This window comes from Lepidochelys kempii, chromosome 1 (assembly GCF_965140285.1).
Source record: "Lepidochelys kempii isolate rLepKem1 chromosome 1, rLepKem1.hap1, whole genome shotgun sequence".
Lineage (NCBI taxonomy): Eukaryota > Metazoa > Chordata > Testudines > Cheloniidae > Lepidochelys > Lepidochelys kempii.
The window spans coordinates 156708428-156726744 of NC_136380.1; the positions used below are offsets into that span (position 1 = coordinate 156708428).

Below are 18317 nucleotides of genomic sequence, written 5' to 3' on the forward strand. Positions count from 1 at the left end.
CATTGATTCCCGCTCGTCTCCCATTTTTCAGGTTCTCTCCCTTTATTCCTCACCCCTCCAGTCATTTTCAAAACAAAACCTAAACTTTCAAATATGATTTGGGAGGCGGGGGGAGAAAGCAAGAAAGGAGAGAAGGTGGTAAGGGAAAAGAAAAATTATAAACAAAAACATAAAATATTGTGAGCATTTTCATTAACAATTTATTGACATGGACAATATGTTGCAAAAAAAAATTCTATTTTCAGAAAACACTATTTTTTGACAAAAATCTTGTTGGTTGAAAAAATTTTACCAGTTCTAGTAAATAAGCAGCTACAATAAAAGGAAATTTCTCAGACTTCTTCAGAACAATATTTGCTCTGTTTGTCAAATCTGTAAACTTGAACACATACAAGGAAAAGAGAAGATCTCCCCTGTTCTGAGGGCATGGCTCTGTCAGGCTGTCACCAAGGAGTCACTGATCAGGATCACTTGCCACTTGTCCCTTTCAGTACTTTCCTTTTCTTCACTGATTATTCCATTATCTACCAAGATGTCTCTAGGTCAACATTTTAGGTGGTACACTTTAACTTGCTGTAGCTTTACATATGTTCATTAAGCAAGGATGCTTTTCAGTGCTGTGTCATGGCTAAAGGCTGTATTTTTCCTTCTGCTTTAGTGCCTATTTCAGGAAAGTGTACTATGAGTTAGGCTCTGGAATTACCACCACCCACAACAGGTGGGCCCCTCACATGGAATAGCTATCCCATTAAATTAGCATCGGTGACCTATGCACAGAATTGAGATGGAGATACATTTTATTTTCTCTTCTTCTGAGTGGGGCTCCAGCTGTCCCAGTATTACCTTGACTAGGGCGTCTTGTTGTATGTCTCCAAACACACACTCTTCAGTTGTGTCCTATATTCTTCCATCTTCTTACTCTTTGTCTATTCCATCTGGAATTTTCACTTGCCAGAAACTTCAGCTCAAACCTTCATCCTCTTGTAGAAACAGGGACATTCAACATGTCTCACATAAAACTGCCTTTGATCCTTGATAACCAGTCTATATTTAAATTTATGCTTCTTAACTGAAGTAGTGGCCCTCCACTGGTTGAAACTTATGGTGTAAGCACCATACTCTCTCCAAAATGCCTGTCTGTAGTCTTTTCTCCACCTTTCAGCTAGGCTTCCTGAATGTCAGCAATTATACTGACTCAACTGCACTGTTCATTAACAATGACCCACAAAGCTGATCTTTTCTCCCAATCCCCTCATAACACTTCCAAGGCAATTCATAAAAGTTCTAGCAACACAGGGAATATAGGATGTTATTGTCCAAAACCACAGTACCATAACAGATTACTACATTTATTTCATACTAGCATGATTCCATAGCAGTTGTAATGCTGACTTTAACTACCTTTATGATAGCCATCAAATGATTCACTGTGCAGCCACATATGACAAGAAAGAATGAATGCATGGAGAGCAACGAATTTTCAATTAAAAAACACAGTATCAGGAGATGGTTCTCCCTGCTACAAAGATATGAGCTTTATTGTGCCATTGACACATGATGGATTTATAAGGGTAACTCCCATTAAAGCAAACATTTCTATATATTTTATTATTACCAAGACATTCTGATTTATACCATATCAATCATAAATCTAACACTACAACTGTAGCTTTCAAATATCAGAACTAAGTTATTCTTTATTAGTTATATTGTATACAACATGAAACAACAAAAAACCTGTTGAAGTTCTCATCTGTTTCTCTTGCAGTATTTATAGAGAATGATAAACAATCATGATTATTTTATCTTGCAGTGAGAGGTGTATAGCAAAGGTAAGGAAGCAATATACCAATTAACTGATTCATAGTGAAGGCTTTATTCATTTTCATTTCATATCAGCTTGCAGTATTTGCCACTGTCAAATCCAATTTAGATAGTCTAATGCAGGGCAAATACAGTTGATCCTCACCAATTTGCACTAGTGGCAGACTGATTCATTACAACTGGCTGAATTTTGTGAATTCTCATATGCAAAAAGCAATGGTTATATACCACAAAATATACTTTGAGAATTTTACAACTATAGTTTAGTTTAATTATTGATAATACTTCATAGTGTACAGTACTAGGTGCATGCAGAATAGCAAAAACTCTGTAATATGAATCCTTAACTACAGCACTCTGCTTAGTTACTGCTCTTCTTACATTATACATTATGCTTAATTTTTGTGACTACTTACTATAATAGAAGAACCTACTAAAATTTTACATTCCTGACACAAATATAAATATATATTTCCATTTTCTCATCTACACATGTTGATACCAGAGTGAATTAATGTTTTCAGAAAAGCACTTAAACATGTGCTGGAAATGCCTGCAAATGGTCCCATTTGCTTTGAATTAAGTACTTAAAGCACTCATGTGCTTACCTGCTTTACTAAATCAGGATCACAATACTTACTGTTGTGTTGATTTTCACCTTATTTAGCTAATTTCCCTTTCCCAATAAGCTACAGGTTAAATGCTCCCTTTGGGGTAGAGGTGATCGGCAAACTGCCTACTCAAAAGGTGGCTGGGGTTAGCCTGGCTATCCCCTGAAAATAATTGAAAGAACTGGTCTTTGCAGCATAAACAAATCTAGAACTTAAGAAGGGTTGTTTAAATATTTTTGTGCACGTTAATTTTTAGTAACTGTGCTAACTGTGTTAGAACCATGTGTTCTACAGAACTATTACAGGTGCGGGATATTATTAATTACATATATTGCGATAGCACCAATAAGCCCCACTTATGAAGTAGGACCTGATCGTACTAGGCACTCCACCAACAAAAAAATTGTAAGCTTTTTGAGGTAAGGACAATTGAAAGGCTTCTCTAAATGGGAAGTTATCCTGGTACAATTATACTAGTACAGTTAAATTACTTTAACATTTCCATGTGGATCTCTTACTCTGGAATAAGACTGGCTTTTTCAGCTTAGTTTCAAAGCAACATAAGCTAAACAAAAAGAAGGCCCTCTTAGATGAGAATAAGAGTATACACATGGGAGTTATATGGGTATAACTAGAGTGATATAAATTCACACTTTACCTTACAAATTGCCCTATGTAACAGAAGTTCAATCCACTGGTCTGTACCTTCTTTCAGCCAGGGCCTCGAAATATTCAGATAATTTGGTCCCAGGGAATAGTTTCTATAGGCATTGAAGACCCAGAAGTAGGCTTGTGGAAAGGATATATGCCTTATTTCATTTTTGTTAACTAACCAGAATTCATCACTAATTACTCTAATTTTCCCCCTTATTATAATACACAAAAAGATTCCATGCAGCATCTCTATTAGAACTGCTTATTTTTAGATATTTGTTGATTTGGTATTTTATAGTAACCTTATAAGGAAAGATCAGTAATGTTATTTTATTATTGAGAACTACATGTATTTGGAATCACCTCATTGATTTTTTTTTATTGCACTGTCATCTGTGTGTATTAATACATATCAAAAGATTAAAATACTGTATTTAACTAAAAGATTAACACCATTTCTGGACAATTTGAGGACAAACATCTTTGAAGTTCCTCTACCCCATGTCTAAAGCTTTTGACTCTGCGTGAACTTTAAAAGTTCTAAGAAGACTCCTAGAACACGTAGAAATTGAAACTTCCCACTACAACTGAAATTTGTCTATTTTAGTTAAAATAAGTCATTTGGTTTAGGAAAGATGACAGTACGACCAATGTGAGGCCATGTACTTATTTAAGAAAGCAAGTTATTTAAAGTACTATCCTGTTCAAATTCTTTATAGCTAAAATAAACTGGGGAAAGATGTTGAAATATCTCCTTTCCCTCACAACTAACTCACATCATTTTTTCTACTTTAGTTATTGCATATGATTTTTTTGCCATATGGATTAGGATCTTGATTTAAATGAATCAGATAACTCAAGTGAAATTTGGTCTAAAATATCTAATGAATCAGTAATATCAGGATACAGTAAATATTCGGCGTATCATAGGCACTTAGATTAATCACTTCACATACCTGTGGTTTTTCAGGTTCCTGTGCTTAGTCATGTGTACGCTCTCTTCATTTTCTTAAAGAGAAAAGTAACTTCTGTCAGTTTTTGTTCTTGGCTTCTACACTGCCACCTGTAGTCATATAGGAGAAATTAGTCACGTATTATCCTGTAAAGCCTACCATCACAAAATATTTCATCTCATTTATTTTACTACACAACCATACTAGTAAAAATGTTCTCAACTGTATGAGGACAGTTAAAATACTAACACTGTGTTATGTGTAAACTTCTTTGTAAGGAAATACATGATTCCAACATAATTTAATTCAATATTAAATTGAATATTTAAAGACTAAAAGAAACAAACCCTTGTATCCCACCATCTACTTCTGTGTTGTTTAACGGATACTTTATAACCCTGAAAGGCAATACTATAACTTTTTCAGGTACAGAAACATCTGTACTTAGTTTTCTATTAAATATAAGACTATCCCAACTTCCATTTAAACATCACCATTTTACAAAAATGTACTTTTCACTGAGAACTTGGTTACCCCATAGAATTTGTAATGATATGCACAAAAAATTAATGTTGACAATGCAAAATTTATTTTCAATAAGACATTGAACTATGTTAAACTCTGTAATTTTCTTATTGCATAAAAGTCAATTTTAAATTTACTGTAATAAATTAGAAAATAACTTTTACTCCAATATGACACATTTACACACTGGTCAAACAAAAATGCAGGCTGGGTATTCAAAGACCTCACAGTCATCATATATTTTTCAGGGGAATATTTTACTTGTAAAAGCAAAAGCCTATTCCTATTTACCAGATTTGTTTCATTCAGCAACTGAATGAGATTCAAGGGAAAATAATCTTTTGAGATATTATGGATTTTTGCATGTGCACACTCTCTCTTGGCTCCACTTATTAATTTTTGATATCCTGTCTACAAGTAACTGTAGAACCACTCTCTTGAGGACTTCTCTACCTGGAAAAATGCTATAAAGTCATTAACTATCTGAAACACAATCATTTCCTCATGCCACTACGAGCACACGCATGACAACGGCTGTTCTCATATTTGAAATCTGAAATGCTAAAAGCTTTTTATAATTAACACAGTGTTGCATATGATTAAAACATCTAAAAAAAAAGTCACAAACTTGGAGAAACATATTTATCCCAAACAGAGATTAAACATGATTTGCTAGCAAATTTCTCTAAAACAAAAGACTGATGGTGCTTTATTGTGTTCTGCAGAGCAAGTGTCCTGCAGGTAAATCCTTGACCATACCTAGCTCTGCCTCCCTTGAAGTTACTAGCCAAAATTTCACCCCAAAGGGAATTGCGTTTTCCACATTGCTCGCTAAAAACGCCAATCGTTTCCCTGTCAAAATGTACGCATGCAGCCACCTTCGGCACCCTCATTGCACAGCTTGGCTGTTACCAATTCCCTAATGCAAGTAGGATAAATAACTAAATGGCAAGTAAGCAATGCACGGAAACTAGTCCAATCAATAAATCTCCCCCCCCCCCCCCCAGCACACACGCGCGTTGTCTGAAAGGCACATACACACGGGGTGAATCTGAAGATCTAAAAAAGATTTGACGGAAAGTAGGAGATGATGCGTCTCTCTCACACTCACACGCCCCTATTTCCAGCTGGGAACAGACACACGCAGCACTAGATGACCCCGGGTCTGAGCCCTCCCCCACCCCCCGGCCACCCCCAGGGGAGAAAAGGGAGGGTCGCGCGCGCACCCAGAGACCCGCCACAGGGCTGGGGGGAGGCTGGAGCCACGCGGCTGCCCTGCAGCAGCCGGCGCGCCCCGGGGGCAGGGGGCTGGCCCTGCTGCGGGTGCTGCCCACCTGCGCGCGCCCGGGCTCCTCTCTGCCTCCCGGTGCCGCAGGATGAAGCAGCGGCGGCGGCGGCTCCTTGCAGCGCGGGGTCCCTCCTGCTGCCGCCGCTGCCTTTCCTCCTCCCCGCGCCACACAGCCAGGGGGAGCAGCTCGCTCCGGGGGCCGCGGCTCCCCGCCCCTCCGGCCGCTTGGGATTCCGCGGGAGGGACGGAGGCGGCTCTGCCCCGAGCCCGGCTGGCGGGCACGTTCCCCGGCGGCGGCGGCTGCCCGGCTCCGCTCCCCGGCGGCGGAGCCCCAGTGACTCTCCCGCGAGCAGCACCTACCCCCCTCCTCCTCCTCCCCCACCTCCTCTTCCTCTCGCCGTCCCCCGGCATCACATGGCCCAGTCCCTGCCGCCGCCGCCTCCGCCGCGGCTCGGGGCGCAGCCCGCTCCCCAGCCCGGCTGCGGCGGCGGCTGCTGCCTACACGCGGCGTGGCCGCCCCCGCCGCCCAACCTGCCACACACAGGGTCACCTGACTGGCTGCTGCGCGCCTCTTCCCCTTCCTCCCCCGCCGCCCGCGGCCTCCCGCCAGCCCACCTGCCCGTGCCGCCGCTGCGACCCGCAGCCCTGCCTGCGGGGAGACTCCCCGAAACACTTTCCTCGCCGCCCCCCCCCCCGCCCGCAAAGGGGCGCTGACCGAGAGCAGCAGCGATTGTCCCTGCCAAAGCAGAGGAAGTTGAGCTCTGTGTGCTCCCCAGTGCAGGTCTCTGCCTGTGGGTACTGGTGTCTTTTCACTAGCCAGGGAGAATATAAACGGTCGTTGGCTCCCACGTCTGTTTGCCAGCCAGCACAGCCACGCTCAGGCTCGGTAGGCAAGGCAAACGAATCCAAAAGATGCAATAAGTTAAATGTAGATATTAACTACCCATCTTTCTATCCTCCGAGATCTTTATATCATTAAAGCAACAACGAAAACCCGACAGGAACCACTGTGTTTTGGAAGGCACTTCGGGACCTGGGAATGCATGTCTGAAATGTAATTAAACGAAACAAGTGGACTTAGTGCATTTTTTAAAAATCATGCACATAGCTTTTAGGAATATGTTCAAAGTCCAGGCATCTGATGGTGGAAGATGCCATAGCTGCAAGTCATCAGATTTTACACAATGTTTACCCACTGAACTAAATGGATTTTTTTTTTTTTAACATTTGGAAACAAATCTAAAAAAAAAAAAATACTGTAATTATAGCTGGAGAATGGAAGAGAACCTCAGTTGGGGTAAATTTTCATAGTTTATACACTGGCTGAGGATCTGCCCCTCTACCTTATTAAAGAATAGTTCAATGATTTGGCTTTTGTATGTTATTTAAACTTTTTGAAATAAATGATGTATTTATTTTAGTTAAATTATTTGTCTTTGTTTCCTATAGATCAGATCTCATCCACTGTGAAACTGACTTCAAAATAATATATTTGCATGACCCAGCAGTCCAGCTGCGTTACAAGAATTATTTCTACTGCATTATTATAGGTTTGAACTGTCTGATATAGAATTCTATTTTTTGGCTTTATAAAATACAAATCCATGGTTTTAATACCCATCCCAACTATACATTCAAGTTTTTTTGTTTGATGAAATTATGTTTTACCAACCTTTTAGTCTAATCCTATATTTTAGGATCTATATATTTTAAAACCAATTTATCTGAAAACAAAAATCCATACAGTTTTACAAATCAAGCTATAGTCTATTTATACTGTGAAGCATGCTAAAAGAATCTCTGTTAACCCTCTGACCCTTGTCTGCTGAACATTCACCTTGTTTTCAGGTACTCTTCTTTAGCCTGAGAAGTGAACTCCAAAAATTGCTGTTAACCTGGTTATTCTAAATAATATGAATACTGGATAAGAAGTATGTATTTATCAAAGACTAACTGTAGCAAGTGCATAAAACAATAATACTTTTTAATATGGAATGTAAAAATTTCATTTATTTCAAAGCCATTTTAAAAATTCTTGGCTTCATAAAACTAGAATCTTTTCTATTATCTTTCAAACATTTATCCATAGATACAAATAAATATTGGTATGGTGTAAATATGTATTTGTTTCCTTTAAAAAACAGCCTGTAAGCATATCTGCAGCCTGTTTTAAATGGGAAAAGATCAAAGCCAAATAAAGCATCTTTACAAGGAAAATATTTGAATAGTCTTACTGAGAAAAGGACAGTAACTGATTTGCACACTTCGAAATAACATTTCTACCCTACTTCTACCAGGCAAATGCTTTTGGACTTTGCAACAACCTAACTGTTTAATGGTGCAATATTTTAAAAGAGGATAATATGACCATCATTCAGATTTGAGTTTATAATTCTGCTTACAAAGGTAATTGTTTCAAATTATGTCATAATTTTTAAATTCAAATAAATAATAAAAAAGCCTGAAAGTGCTCGACTTTAGGCTTAAAGTTTGACCTCTTGTCAATGTCTCTACATAAAATTATAATACCATCCAATGTGTCCCAAATAGGACAAGTTTTCCCATTTTCCTCTCCAAATGAATTTTTACTAAAATTTCATTGTGTGTATTACAATTTTTATTAACTAATAAGTACCATTTGGAATTTCAATAATTACCTGGAATTAGGTCTGCCAATGTCTTCATTTTGGCTTGTTGAGCTGCATCTCTTTAAACAAAAGCTACAGAGTAGGGACAATACAGACATGCCTCCAGTCCAGAAGTATTAGGCCATTTTCCATTCAGTCCACAATGTATATATATTGCTTTGTCTGAAAGTGTCATAATTATACCTGCTACAAATGCAGTGAATCTGTAGCAGCAAGTTCTTTCACTGAACCATGTTGTCTGCCCAGGTTTTACCTTCCTTATAAAAAGTCATCAATCTTTCAGGTCTTATATTAAGCCTCCCTAAAATCTAGATATTTTAAGTGAAACCAGGTGGAGGTTCCATCTTTATTCTGATTCTCAAATACAGTAAATAAGCATTTGGCCACTTCACTACTAATCCAACACTACCCTATTTGCCTGGAGTTCTTGAGCTGCAGAAAATTGCATAAAATCAGGTCCGTGCAAACAATGTCATGTTTCTTTCAGATAGCATTGCTTCTTCTTACCAGCATTTCAGATTTGAAAGAATGAATTAATTATGACAGGTTTCAGAGTTGCTAAAATAATTCAGAACCAAATTGAGAAGTCAAATAAAATACCATACTTCTTCTAAATCTGGGAGGGAGTCATAGTGTAGGCAAAAACCAAGTAGTTAATTCCACTTTCTTCATATTTGCACCAAAAAAGGCTCCTTTCTGCTTTCACCAATGCCACCAGAATCTATACTGCAATTGTTTAGTTGCTTCAGTGGTGAGAATTTTCAGTTTTCCAGATAATGAGTTGTGATTCAACACTCCTACTGATATAATGTCTCCACCTCAGCATCCATTTACTTTGTACAGTGTTAAATCAGGACTGTAATTCCTTCCCCCAGAACCAAATCAGTGCGACCAACCCAGTGATTCCTTGTCTAGTCTGCTGCAGCATTCACCTTGTTTTCAGTTCCTCTTCTTCAGTCTCATGTATTAACATCTGATCCGCAAGAAATCTCTAGGAATTAGAGGAATTAGCCCAAAGAATGTTCTCATCATCTCAAAGACTGTTTAAACTAGTTTGCTCTTCATTTTGACTTTCACTACAATCCCCACTTTTCCTACTGAGAAACTTTATCCCAGTTCTTGCCCATGTGGAGGTAGATGCAAGTTAGACCGCCTTTTTTTTTTTCTTTTTAAATTATTATTAGATTGGTTTTGGCTTTTCTAGATTGATTTCCTTCTCCAGCTGCCCTCTATAGGCTAATTCTGCTTACTTCCCAAAAATATTGAGGATTCAGATCATCTTAAATCTGTCCCTCTTCCTCTTCTCTCCAGCTTGGACGGCCTTCTCATTTTTCAGTCAAACCTCAACAGTATCAGTGTCTCCAGTCATTCTATTTTTCCTTTCCTGTTTCCTCAATTCCTGCTCCAGTTGTCACTTGCTGCCTCTGTCTGTACCTCCAGATAAATATACCTAGCAGGATATTTGCTGTCTGCCCTGTATATTATACTCTCAGCTTTACTTTAGACCTTTTTTTTCCTACAGTTCCCATTCCAAAATATAAAGGGCTCTGTTTCCCCAAATATTTGTGCAGCAAATTAAAATTACATATAGAATTTAGAAATCACTACTAAGAGAAATTATTTGCTGTTTTCTTTACCCCAAATTCCAGCACAAGTTCTGCATCACAAATTCCTGTACAAGTTCTTACGCACATGTAATGAGGCAAACTCCACACCATTTAAGTCCGTTTATACCACTGTGAAAGCAGAATTTGGCACCATAAAGTTAAAAGAAGACTGGAGGAAGATGGTGATGCCCATTAATTTTTAGAACTATTTGAAGAGCTTAAACACCAAAGACAAAGAGACATTTAGGTCACCGTATGGAAGTATAATTATGAGTAATAGGATTAAAGAAAAAAACATTTACAAGTAAATTAAATTATACAATCCTTCACTAGGAAGTCATTTTACTTATTGCCAGTTAGCTACTATAGAAAGAATGTATAAAATATTTAAAATTCAGGAGTATGATGCTATGATGGTAATAAGAAAGTTACATTACATAACCCTATGGACTATATATCATCATATCCCTTGTGAGCAGCTGGAAAATAGCCCTAATTCCAAACAATCACCTTGGCTCTTTTTGCTGTTCACTGTGAAAATCAACAATATGAAGCGTGTACATTTATATTTTTGAATCCCCTAATAAAGCTTCCACTTTTGTAGTCAGTTAATTTGCCAGAATGAGATCAGAGATGATTGCTAATGAAAAGGAAGGTAACTATACCAGTCCAAAATAACAATAATGCTCTCGTTAATAACCACTAATTTTCCTCTAACATCTAATATTTAAAACCATTAATTTGTTCATGTATGAAGGGTGAAAATTCACCTCAGCGAATTGCATAGGTCAATAACAGGTCAAGTCCCTCAACACAAAATTCAGAAGTAGGATATGAATTAGTGGCAACTGGGAGGGCACTGTGTGGGTAATGATGGAAGAAATGGCCACCCTTGGGTAGAGGTGGAAGGAAGAGAACATATTTACACCACCAGATATAAACAAACTTAGTACAAGGCCTGTGCTCCAGTCTGGGGCTAGACAACCCTGTAGAAGAAGGCTGATCAGCTTCCACAGATCAAGTTCCCCCTTAAAGGATTTCATTGATCTGAAATCCCTCAGACAAATTAACAGTTGCCTGTAACACCTGATATCTTCACAGGCTGCATATTTCCTCTCACGTCAAATTCTTCTTCTATTAATAGGATCTTTCAAGCCTTATTACTCTTTTTTTAAAAACAAGTATGTGAGTTATATATTTAGTTATAAGTTCAGAAACTAAACCAGAATGTTAAGAGACTAGACTTCAGTGAAACTGTCTGTTTGATCTTAAATTATAATCCTTCTAAAGACATTGAAATCTTTGAAACAACACTCCAGTCATATTTCAAGAAAGAGAGGAAGATTATTCTCCGACCCCCTCCGCTTTTTTAAATTTTCTGGGTTTTTTAAAAATTATTATTGCTCAATGTTTCTGATTTCTTCACTCCATTATAGTCCATATAATCATCCTTGCATAACTGATATGGGCATACCAACAGCGATGGCACTTCATCCAATGTCAAGAGAGAGTACGAAGTCAAGAAAGACACCACTGTTTAATAATATTATTCTAGTTCAGCTCTTGGCCATTAAAATCTCTGTCTGTGGAACATATATAGCAGGTTCTTAAGTATTCTGGCTTCTAAATTAAATGTTTAGAATTTTTTCAGTATTACATCTTTTACAGCCTTCTATCATAGTCTGCCCAATCACTTCACAATACTCTTCCATCAGTAGATCTCAGCAGAGCCTAAGTAACTTCTTAGTGCAGACAAGGGGGGCATGGATTAGCGTTAACTTCCCACTTCTCGTCAGTACCTGGCCCAGGCCAGGGAAGCTAATGATCCAACCAGCGGACCAAAATTTGGTGATGAATCCTGGTCATGTGCCACTTGAGGCATGTTGCACATATGCTAAGAATTGCAGACAAGATGCCATTTAGTTTTTGGAGCATCCAAGAGACTTTGGGCAAGATGTCATCTCAACAGCCAAATGATTTAAAAACTGAATTTTTGTATTCATACACACTGCACATCATTTTTAATACCACTACCATTGTTTTTAAAAGAAATGTTTTCCCCTACAAAATAAAAGAGAGCTTACCTTACAACATTGAAAGACTGCTGTTTTGTTATACATTTAAATGCAACTGCATTCTTTGTGTATTAATCTACACAAACACGTTAGGTGGTTGTGGTTAGCCACAGGTTGACACGCTACCTTGTTCTGGAGGACACTAGGATTAGCCATGACCAGCTAATACATTTTGAAATGTTGCTGTCTTAGGCCACACTAAGAGCTAGACTGTGTTTAACTTTGCGTTAATTAACATGTTTTTCTAATGCAGTGCATTTTCCTGGTGTACGCGTATCTCAAGACCTGTGAGGCAAGGTTAAAAAAAAAGTCTTGAGGAAAAAAACACTGAGTGGGGATCCTTATAATAGTCTACAAATATGTTAAAGCCTGTTATAAAGAGGACTGTGATCAATTGCTGTCCATGTCTACTGAAGGTAGGACAAGAAGTAATGGGCTTAAGTTGCAGCAAGGGCTATTTAGGTTACATATTAGGAAAAACTTTCTAATTATAAAGGTAGATAAGCTCTGGAATAGACTTCCAATAATGTTGTGGAGTCCTCATCACAAGTGGTTTCTAAGAACAGGTTGTACAAACACGTCAGAGATTATCTAGGTTTACTTGGTGTTGCCTCAGCACAGGGGGCATGACTAGATGTTCTCTCGAGGTCCCTTCCAGCCCTATACTGTTATGATTACCATTCCAAATAATAGTAATGGAGATAGTGTTTATGTCTGAAAACTGTGTTCCACATTAATTCTATATATATTTTCCTACATATTAAATATTTAACTGCCTACATTATAATGAATCACCGGGGTTTAAAACATCTCCCACCGTGTGCGGTCTTCACTTCTTCCGTAACCCCTCTGACTGGGAAGGAAATTGTTTAGAATCCCTAATCCCAACACTCTGTTGCCACCTCTTCAGCCAGGATCATTTAAAACTATACTACGCTATTCTACTAATTGACTGAATGCGTTCTCTAGTGTTTAGAAGTCAGGACTCTTGCACGTTCTGTTTCCAATGACACTGCTACTGACTTTCCATGCAACGCCATATGACCTTGGTCAAGTTATTTAAATGTCCTTGTAGATCTATAAAATAGATATATAGTTGTAATAATGACATAAATACTATGGGTAGTGAGGTGCTTAACTAACTAATCTGTGACTGTAAAGTACTAGAGGTCTTGGGAGGGCATACTATGGAAATCCCAAATATTATGTTAGCATTATTAGAAATCCATCATTGCTCAATTTGATATGAATAAAGCCCTCAAAACTCTTTCTGGCATTTGCCCTGAATTTCCAAAGTATGAAAATTATTAACGACAATACTCACACAATGACTAATTTTTTCTGAATTTAACACTCATTGCCTTTTCCATAGACATTTTCAAAGTGATGCAGACTTGATGAGACTGTGTGGTAGGAATGAATATAAAACACTAAGTCAAGATGATCTAATAGAATGTTGAACTATAATAGTTGAGCATGGCAGCTCAAATTATAAAATACATCACTTTCATGAACCTCATTTTGACTTAATAGACACATCAAGTAGGCACTGAAGAACATTTTCATAGTTTTATGCTGTGTTCATTCTTTGTTGTTTGTCATACTCTCTTAATATATTTGCAAATAGCATTTTTCCCCTATCAGTTATGTCTGGAGATGTTTGGTCTTTTAAGATCAGACGGCATCAACCATGAGGATCAGATCATGATTTGATCAAAATTCTCCCAAAGTCCGGTGACGTTTGAATCTGGGGTTTTCGTCTAGGCTTTTATCTAGTTTTGTCCTTTACAATGCCCAATCAAGAACTGCTTTTTTTTTTCCTGCTTTGTTATGGAACATGTGCAGCAATCGTTCTCTTTCATTTCCTTCCTTGACTCAAAGATGATGTAAGCATAGCTCATGGAAAAGAGCATGTTAGTTAACTAATGGTACCTCACTGGCAGTCTGGCTCTGCATTAATAGAGCTCTAAATTGTTTAGGCCCTTCATAAACGGTGGCTTTTTTGCTCAGTGCTGGAGGGTTATATTTTAAATATATTAATCCAGGGGATATTCTTCACAAGATTATAGTAATTTTATAGGAAGGTCAGCTGTTGGGTTGAAAATACTTTACTGCCTCCATTTAATCTTGGATTCATATGTTACAATTACTTCACAGATGCACAAAAATATCAAGGCCAATAAATAGCCAAATACATGGTTCAACATTTTCATATATTTCTGCATACTGAGTTTTCATTTGTTATTAGCAATAAGTGATTTTTAAACAAGCTGCAGTAAGAGGTGGAATTATAAGACAATTTTATTGGCAATTATAAGATGAATGGAATGATTACTGAAAACTGGTTGGCCAAGTTACATGGGACTAAAGCTAGTAACCACTTCATCAAGTAAAAAAAACCAACCAAACAAACAATGTGCAAAGAGCAGGAAGAGTAGGATGACCAGACAGCAAGTGTGAAAAATAGGGATGGGGGTGGAGGGTAATAGGAACCTATACAAGAAAGACCCAAAAATAGGGACTGTCCCTATAAAATTGGGACATCTGGTCACCCTAAGGAAGAGCAACAACTTGCAATTGCTCTTGGAAATGGCAAGTCTTAAAAATAAGACATTTGTGTTCTTCTCTCACCAGATTAATTTTCATAGAAGTTAAATCAATGCTTTCAAAGTGAAAAAATATGAGTTGGATAACACTACTACCAGCACCGCTGTTCCTTAACGTTTCTATGTTGTTTTTTTGTTTTTGATATTTCTCCCAAAATAGAAAGAAAAATTAGATTGTAAACTCTTTGGGGCAAGCATTGTATTATTCTCTCTTTGAACAGTGCCTGGCAGTCCCTATGACTCTGTGATTATGAGGCCCCATTTTTGGTTTATGTAATAAACATAATTAATCAACCATTCAAAATGAGAGGATGACCTTTAAAACAAACCAGTAGTAAATATATGATGGTGGGTTTGTTAAGATATAGGCACAGGAGTACATGTAGAAGGGTACATATGACCTCAACCCACTTAAGAGGATCATAATGGTTCCTTCTGGTTTAAAATCTATGGGCCAGCAGACGATCTGGCCCCATGAATCTATCAGCTAACAATTACTGTACTTCTGATCAGAGTTTATTTAATATTTGGGTATTATCCATAGGGATTTCTTGGTGAGTACCAAATAAATAAACCCTTTAGTGGGCAAAAATCCACCAAAAATACCTGATTCCATGTCACTGATATCCGTTCCAAGAGGGAAATTAACCTGGAAGGGCCTTGATATACACTAATGCTGATAAAGGGGCAACAGTGTGATATCAGCAGTAGATGTATGTTGCCCCGGGACATATAAATTATCGTACTGAAGTTCTCAAATAACACTTACAGTATTTATTCAGGGAACTCAGATCCTACCTACTACTAAAGTAGTTTGTGTTTGGTTCTTTTTAATTTTGCTGATCACTTTTAATTTCTCAGAAAAGCCTACTGCAGCAGTTGTGTCACTTAAATGCCTCCTTCCCATGGGGGTTTTTGAAATGCTGGGACAGCAGGGAAAATGTTTATATTTTTACTATATAAGAAGATTATAAACAGCAATAACAACCTCAGCACAGGGCATCTTCTGGGGAATTAATGACTAGCTGAGGTTAATAGCCCTTGGCTTCACTTTGGTCCTTCAACTCTCCCAGTCAGTCATTAATTCCCAGGAAATGCCTTGTGCCTTGATTGTAATTACATTAATACATTAAATTCAAGTTAAGGGTCTGACTTAATGTTTAGCTACTATAAAGTAAAACACAAGGAAGTGTTCCCCATGAACATATTTACTGTCAAGTATATTTTTATTTACCTTATTTTCCATTTTGTGTTTAAGTTGAGGAATTATATACATTTACTGATTTGTTTTGTTTTTACGGCTCATAATAGATTACATAAAGTACAAATACAATTCTACTGAACAGCTCTGATACATTTAATGTTTCATTTACAATATTTTGTCTCAAGCCAAACAGAAATGAATGTATAAACAAATAACTATACTTAGTGGATAGAGAAAACAGCCTGATTGGACCAGAGCAATTACGATTTTATGATGTCAAGTTAGCATCATATCAGTTTTATTATGCCAAATTGAAGATAGCATCGTTATTTATAAAGTCTCAAGCAAAATGTGAAAAACCAGAGTGAACATTTTGGCCCTAAAGTTCACTAGTTTTGAAAGGTGGAAATGTCATGATGCCTGTTGTTCTTGTGAGATTTCTGGCATCTTGAGCTGAGAGCTCATGAGAGCAGCTGTTCACAAGAGATTTTTGTACATCTTGATGCATATCTGAATTGGATTTGAAAACAGGGCCTGAGATTTGGATCCAATCCAGGACTAAGACCAAAGGAGTATGTTTGAATATTATCCTATCCCCCGAGAAACTAAGGAAGAGGGAGGGAAGGTTTGGAGCTGAGTTTCATTTAACTGAAACTTATCTTCACTGATACTTTTAATTTACGCAGTGATGTTCATTATTTGCTTTATTTCATTTCTTTGATCATTTTAATAGGTTACTAAATTATTCTTTTGAAGGACTAGACCATCTTCCTCAGCGGTAACAAACACTCTTCCATCAAATCTGTGGGTAGTTTAGATGAAAAAAACCACTTATCATCACTGCACTCAAACTGTTTGTGCTTTTATTTCATTCAAGTGCTGTAATTTAGTGACCAAAGGTGTTACTGTTTCCATTGTGGAAAACGCACGTGTTGAAAATGTGGTTTTGAAACCTACATTACTTTACTTAGATGTAGTGGGCTAAACTAGTCCCAGGTGTCACTCCATTGAAGTCAGCGGAGTTACACCAGGCATAAGTGTGGCTCATTGTATCATACTTGTATGCTACAATGGGCTTAGATTTTGTGTGTGCATAAAAGCAGGTAAAAAGATTTCTGTAGTATCTTTGCAGCATTCTGGGAAATGCCACATGAGAGCATGCGAAGATCATTCAAGACAATATATACCAAAAGAGTCTTAAAATGTGGGTTAGTGCTAAACGAGATACAAAACATAGGAAGCTCAGTGGTTTGAGCATTGGCCTGCTAAACCCAGGGTTGTCAGTTCAATCCTTGAGGGGGCCATTTAGGGATCTGGGGCAAAAATTGGGGATTGGCCCTGCTTTGAGCAGGGGGTTGGACTAGATGATCTCCTGAGGTCCCTTCCAACCCTGATATTCTAAGAAGTATTGTCTATAAAAAAAAATCATGTGACCTAGGCTTTATTCCTGACTGAAACACCCTTGCTGAGTGACTTTGGGTAAGTCATTTAAACTCTCTGTGCCTCACCTTAGCCATCTGTAGGATGAGGGAGAATACTCACACATCTTACAGAAATGCTGTAAGGAATAATTATGAAATGCTTTTCAACTTAAGCTAAACTGAAAAAGACCATTGCTATTCTGAATAAAAGTGTTAACATGGGGAGTTATACCAGCATAACAACAATGGTATATTTATACAGGTATAGTAACATTAGTAAGTTTCTCCATGTAGACAAGGCCTAAGCTGCCAGAACATATGTGACTGAGCCCTGTAAAAGCACCAATAGACATCCCCAGGCCAAGTATCCTTCTTCTGAGTGGGAAACAGGCAAAGGGAGCCACAAAATGAGAAGAAAGGAATAAAAAAGGAAGCATAAAAACAGAGATAAAGAAAACAAGAAAAGAAAAAAAATAACAGAAGCACAGAGAGAAAGTGGACAGAAAGAAAGGTGGTAGCAACTGTGCTGGGGTACTGCCTAAAGGGACATGGGTGCCATCTACCAATCTCTGCAAGAGAGGACTCCACCAGCAAAAAGCTGGGAAACATTGGCTTATAACAAGGATCACACTAGCAGCTCCAACCATGTAAAATGTGACTATGCAGCCATGTAAGTAGATGTATAATTGCTGATTTTTAAAATGTTACTGCATATTTATGCACCAGAATCTAAGCTTTCATTTACATAATACTGTAGATGCAAAACTTTATGGTTATGAAGCTAACCTTCCAAATGTGAACTGAATATAAACCAATGCAGTGAAGTTTGCTCAAGTCTGCAGACAGCCTAAAACAATAGCACTAACAATGATTGTAAACTGCTCCCATTCATCTCAGTAGG

General features: G+C 37.9%; 1 long non-coding RNA gene across 1 annotated transcript; it reads right to left on the reverse strand.

Moving 5' to 3' along the window:
* Nucleotides 1-278: 278 nt before the first annotated feature.
* On the reverse strand, nt 279-6170 carry LOC140917063 (uncharacterized). The gene is made up of 3 exons (XR_012160706.1): nt 5902-6170; nt 4046-4152; nt 279-980 (listed from the first exon to the last, which is right to left on the reverse strand). It is a non-coding gene; the product is annotated as an uncharacterized LOC140917063 (long non-coding RNA).
* Nucleotides 6171-18317: the final 12147 nt, after the last annotated feature.